General features: G+C 31.2%; 1 protein-coding gene across 2 annotated transcripts in view; it reads right to left on the bottom strand.

Moving 5' to 3' along the window:
- Positions 1-1933: 1933 nt before the first annotated feature.
- LOC111046683 (F-box only protein 25-like) overlaps positions 1934-6475 on the bottom strand; it is a 114651-nt gene continuing 110109 nt past the window's right edge. The window contains exon 9 of one of the 2 annotated variants that reach the window (XM_039428301.1): positions 1934-2153. The gene's annotated coding sequence lies outside the window, so the exon portion shown is untranslated. Of the gene's footprint in view, positions 2154-2179; positions 5263-6475 lie in introns of those variants that run through there. The other variant, XM_039428300.1, reaches the window with a different exon arrangement.

Genomic DNA, 6475 nt, shown 5'->3' with positions numbered 1-6475 from the left:
ATTGATAATAATACGTTTAGAGGGAAAAAATTAAGAACAAAAAAATTGGGAAGCATCGGGATTCGAACCGAGGAACCGTCCGTCGCTCCGTAAGCTAGCGGTTTACCATCGCGCTACACAGGCGTTCAAAAGTTATAGTCTTGTAACAGCATTATAAGGATCCTCCTCATAAAAAAACACACTTTGGGCTGCAACAATGTAGCCTAATGGAACTTCATGTACGGTAGCATAGATGAATTTGAACATTAATTCTGAAAAATCTAGAAGGAAAATTGAAATTTGGGCTTCCAGGTGCATGAGATTGATATTTTTAGAATCTATGTTCAAAATTTGGAGATCTAAATCATTCCCGTTTTTCCGGTATGCAATCCACAAGTTGACATGTTTTGATGCAAACAAACGAACACACGAACAAACACAGCCCTACTCTCTCTTATTATATTGATAAATATCGCTTCATTACCCACGCACAAGCCTAGAGCTCTTGTGGGCATGATCCTTAGCAAAAAAGATATTATTTGTTTTGCCAATGCTGTTATTTACCTTTCTTGTTTTGTATTGGACTTTGCTATGCATTTTCAAGTGTAACAACAATGCAGTCTACACAAAGTAACATTAACCTGAATCACTATCAGTTTCAGCTGGAAGATGTGGGTTGTGTGGAGTTCCTGGGTGTGCTGCTTGATAGAAACTTGAAATGGGTGGAGCAAACTGATAGACATGTAGCTGAGCTCTGTCTGCTTCTCACTGTGGGTGCTTAGAGGAAAAATACGGTAAGTTTCATAACACTGCTAAGTGTATACTATGGATATTTTCCCCATTCCTGAAGCATAGTATAATTGTCTGAGGGAACTCATCTACAGATGAAGAGGTCGAAAAGAGAGCGGTCAGGGTTATCTTCAATAACTCCCTGAATTTTTTTCTTCTAAAGTACTATTTTTTCTCTATTCTCCATTAACTTTAATTAATTTTTATTTATTATTTTTCATTTGTTTTATTTTTTATTTTACTATTATCATTAGTTAATTTTTTTCATTTGGCCTCATTTCGCCTATTCTTATCATATTAGTATCGTATTCAAAAATTGTGTTTACTATTTTATTTGATTTTTTCATTCTTATTTTGCATCAAATATAAGTGACTAAGCTAGTTGATGTCAATAAGGCTCTTCTTGGATTTATTCTTTGAGATTTTGTATGTAAATAAATAAATAAATAAATAAGACCCCAAGATATAGCTGTCGCGAGATTTAGCTGTCGGTGAGCTTTCTCACCTTGTCCTCTCCTTACATACTTGAGATATGTGTTTAAACTAGGCAAAATATAAGCACATTTGGCCGGTGAAGATTCAAATAGTTATTAAACTCGCAACTCTAATATATGTTATCGACTTTATGTATTACACAAAACCACCCTCTTGGAGAAAGCGCCTTAGTTTAGCAGGCCAAAATATGCAATTCTCTGCCAAATAATCTGAAAGATATGGAAGACATTGAAAAATAAAAATTAATCTCAGAGATTGGCTGGTAATTCAAACGGTTTATACTTCGAATGAGTTTTAAAATAGAGCTGTTCAAATATATGTGATTAAGTACGTTTTCGTTTAATGGTGAAGTGATAGTAGATCTACTCAACTTGAGTAGTGTAATTTTTCAATTTAATTTGTTCATTTTATTATGTTATTTGCCTATGAATGTTGACCTATCCTCTGTCCATTTTTTTGGATGTCTCAGGATATGATTAAAACTAATAAATGCATTTGAATTAAACACAAGCCTAGGACCCATGTGGGCATCACCTCAGCAAAACAATTTATGTAGCCTACATGTTAAAATTCATGCGTCTGCTACTCCCTTGGATGGGTGACTACTTGAAGATCTGAGTCATTAATGTCTAAAAATTAATTCATGGTGGTCCACTCATCTCCATCATCAACTGATTAAATCCATATTTATTTAAGTGCCATTCCATCAAGATCTGGAGCTCATGTGAGCATCACCGTAGCAAATAAAAAGGTATTTTAATTTTTCTGTGGGTCAAGTTACTGCATTCGTTTTTTGACCAGCATGTTTAAAAATGAATAAATCAGTGCCATGCTTTCTCAGCGAAGGGGAATTTGGAGGGCAACTCTCAAACAAGAGAAATACAATATACCTGGAAAAAAGAAATAAGTTGAAAGATTTGATTGCACAACAACTTATTATTTTCCAACAAAAATATAAAAAGAAATCACAACTCAATAATAAAGATCTATCACAAAAAACTTTCTTGACGTTATTGCCGAAATTAAGATGCATAGCTTTTAGCTAAAGAATTAGTTATTTTTCTACTATGAATCTAGTTATATGTTAGAAAATTGATAATCACTAAGATCAAATCAAGACCAGTTTAGCAATAATAGTACTAATATGACTAATTATATCTATTATATAATATTATTATGATTGCTAAAGCTAAGATATTACTAGAAGAAAAAAATGTGAATTATACTTTTATATGGATAGGTATGGGTGAACAGAATATCTGAATTAGGTATTCAACTTACTGTAAATTATGAAGTAAATATGTTTAATACTATTTACATCATAATACAAGCTTAATATTATGCCCATATAAGGACATAAATGTAATAAATTAGTTTTGAAATATTGTGGTTGTAATGCCAATTTAAACATGATCGAAAGGTTTTGTAGTGTGAAAAATATACAATGATCTTCTACAAAAATATATATCTTCACGTTTGTTGATGACATGAATGATGATGACTTCTTGGTGAGATGATTATGTTTATTAATAACTGCAAAAATTGACAATCAATTAGTGAATTTCCGAATTGGCAGTGAATAAGCAATAGGAGTTGGAGCTCCTAAACTTAGCTTAGAGTTTTGTTTTCAAGGTGTTGGACTCTAAATTTTCATCGTTTGATGCAAAAAAATCCGTTGAGGAAATTTCTCAAATTTCAACTAAGGTTGAAGTCCATCATATTATGAAAGAGTAATTTGAAGAGATAATGCTTGAAAGTGTAAAATAATATTATAAAAAGTAGGTGTTGACAGTCTTATAAAAGGAATATAAGTGTAACAATTTCATAAACAAACGGACCTCACACTAGCTTATATCAAGTAACGCTAACAATATTGCAGATGTTTTATATTGCAAGCACTGTTTTACGTAGATACTTTTATGCAAAGAGCAAAGAATAAGCTCATGAAATAATTGAAATGTGATTTACGAAACTTTGGAAATTCGCATGGATATTAAAGTAGGTTTTGAACCTTCTTAATGATGATGGTAATGTAGATGGGGAATTATTTTCCCTGGGAAAAAAACTAGATAATACATTAAACAACTTTGAATTATAAAGTAGCTGCAGTATTGAAAGAGCAGTCTTGCATCAAGGAATGATACCACAAACTGTTTCAAGCGTTTACGAAACACACTACTTGAATTTTCCAAACATCTTTTTTAACTTCCCTTGTGAGAAACGTAATCTCAGATACCGGTATTTAATTTTTAAAAAATAATGATAAATGAGGCCAAAACTATCTGAAAACTTGAATTGAAATTAAGTTAGTTGGACGGTTCGAAAAGTGAACTGTGATGTATCATAGAATAGAAAGGTGGAATTTATCACCTATACTGAAGCTACAAATTTTATGTTACTCTGAAATAAAATATCATAATCACATAGTTTTCATTTCAATTCGAGTTTGTTAATTTGTCGAAGGGAATGTAAAAAGCTAATTTAAAAAGTCAAATGCAAGTTCTCAAATCTTCAATAGACAAAGCAATTCTAATAAAAGTATTATACAATGTAATTCAAACAACATTACGGTACTCAGTAATTCAAGAACAAGAATATAAATCAATAAAGAAAAAACATATATATATATATATATATATATTATATATATATATATATATATATATATATATATTACACTGGACTTGCTAGGCAAGAAATTATCGACAAAGGTATTATGACCAATTTATATAGATTTGGTTTCCATCAATCTATTGGTATCATTATATAGATTTGGATTTCCATCAATGTATTGGTATCATTATGAAAGTCTACAAATTCGAATCAAATGGAAATTAATAGTAGTAACAAAATTAAATCATAAGAGCGAGAAATATTTTCAATTGATTTTAAAGTGATTTTTTATCACTGTCAACTTAGTGCTAGTAAAAATATTACTTGAAAAGTTTAGGATTTGAAATTACTTTATGAAACGTTTGACAAACAATTCAGATGAATAAAACTTGTATTCTAATAACCTTAGAAGGATATCCTTTATTCGAATTAGTAATAATGAATGTTTCATTTACAAAAAAGTGATCAAATCTGACTGTAAATTTTACATTATTCAACTGTTCTCATACACAGGAATATTCAAATTACCAACTCTTAGTAATATTTCTATATTTCAACTTCTTAATCATTTTATCTTCTCCTTTTTCGTTATAGTTAGAAGAATCACTTTATAGATGTTAATATTGAGCTGCTCTGAATTATTCGACAAATCAAAAATATTTATTAACTGTAAATGATAATAATAAAATAGGCACTTGTGACATCTGTGGTACAGGATTCCGACCAGACTCATGTCGGGTAGAGGGGAGGTTTGGCTGTAACCCTGTATAACAGGTGTATCCCGGCCTTGAAAGTCACATAATTATCTTTTAAGACAGATCACATGAAAATCGAAAATCCACCTAGTTGATATTATAGAACATAAATATTGAGTCGACAAACGATTAGCGTCAATGACATAGAGAAAAGATAATTCTGAAGAATTTTTGAAATAAGTAATTCCATCATTGACAACTTAATAATAAATTGACACGTGGATTAAAAAAGATGTTTCGTTTGAACATCAATAAATGTGATGAATAGAAAACAAAATTTGTGGAACTGGGTTTTAATGAATTTTGTCACTTTGGCGAGTGTCTAGAGAACGATCAGTCTTTGTGAGTGAAGAAACGAGAAGCACTTGGCTCTTCTCAAGTTGACGATGGCCGGTCCATTTTGATCACATCATATTTTAGAAACCATCTAAATATACCAAAAAACTTGAATTTAGTAGAAGCCGATGAATTTCCATGTAATCTGACTTGAAATTTGAATGTTCAGTGGTCTGAATTCTGAAAGTATTGCAAAGTTCCTCCGTTCATTGACACCGCTTAGCTTTAAAATTCTCCACAATTTCGTCAATGCGAGTGCAATCCTTGTTACTATCGATGTAACTGCCATTATCACCTATAAATGTTACATTAATTATTATTACATTAATAATAAAATAATCGTTTCACGTGATTTTGAAAAAAAAACATGAAGATGCTAATTAAGCCATTAGAACAGGTAAAGACTTCTTATCCGTGGTTTATAAATTTCTTTTCTTGGAATTATTTATTTTGTATATTGACTAATGGTATTTAGATCATATTATTGATAGATTTATATAAAATTTTATTGAATTGCTTACCGTTGAATGAAAATGATAGCAAAATGTGAATATTTCGAATGAAACATAGAGTTCAATAGTAATTTTATGAATTATTGTGATGATATTTTATGCATAGGTAATGAGTAATAAATAAGCAGCAGCAGAAAACATTTGATAGATAGTCCATTACTTCAGGGGCCCAGTAATACAGGTTTGATGTTTGCACAGTAAACACATAGTCTATAATTATGGTCTTTAAAGCACTCGTGGGCTTTTTAAGACACGCGTTCGCTCGCTACGCTCGCTCACTCCTGTCTCAACTCTACATCTAACTCGTTCGTTAAAGTCATTTGACTATAAGGTGCGTTAAGGTCATTAACACTATAAATCTGTTGTATAGACTACTATTAGTATTGATTAGTGAATGTGATTAATAGTTATTTGTATATCTAGAGTGAAAAGTACGACTTTTTCTCCCAGTGGGAAAAAGTTTGAAGCCTGAGGCGAAGCCGAGGGCAACAATTTTCCTGAGGGAGAAAACGTATTTTTCGCTCGTGATGTACACAACATTTTTCCTCCATCTACATTTTTTCATAGAAACTGCAGATCAAATCATTTCAATAATTTACGTTATTGGTGACAATGTTTTCTAACAACATAACCTAAAATCTAAAACCTAAAATCCGGTCGCCTGATTGGCACTGCCGATTGCGCTATCTATCGGCAAAAGTAGTAACAATTATCAGCTGGGCGGCTATCAAAAATGGCTGACTCCAGATCACGCGTTTCAGATTTGAATTTCAGATGAAAAATATTTGTTGGCTGGTATTTTTAATAGAATAAAATATTTTAAAATATGTATAAATTTTCATCGTCTACTAATATTAAGTATGTAATATCATACAAACATATATTTCATAAGTTGATCAAATTTCTGGTTGTGGTATTGAATTCAGTTGACTCAATGACAGACACCTCTATTATGCTTCCTCATCTAAGCTTAGACCTTCTAACATTATTTCAAAT

This window comes from Nilaparvata lugens, chromosome 5 (genome assembly GCF_014356525.2).
Source record: "Nilaparvata lugens isolate BPH chromosome 5, ASM1435652v1, whole genome shotgun sequence".
Lineage (NCBI taxonomy): Eukaryota > Metazoa > Arthropoda > Insecta > Hemiptera > Delphacidae > Nilaparvata > Nilaparvata lugens.
The sequence above is the reverse complement of the archived record's forward strand: the minus strand, read 5'-3'. Positions and strand labels throughout refer to the sequence as shown.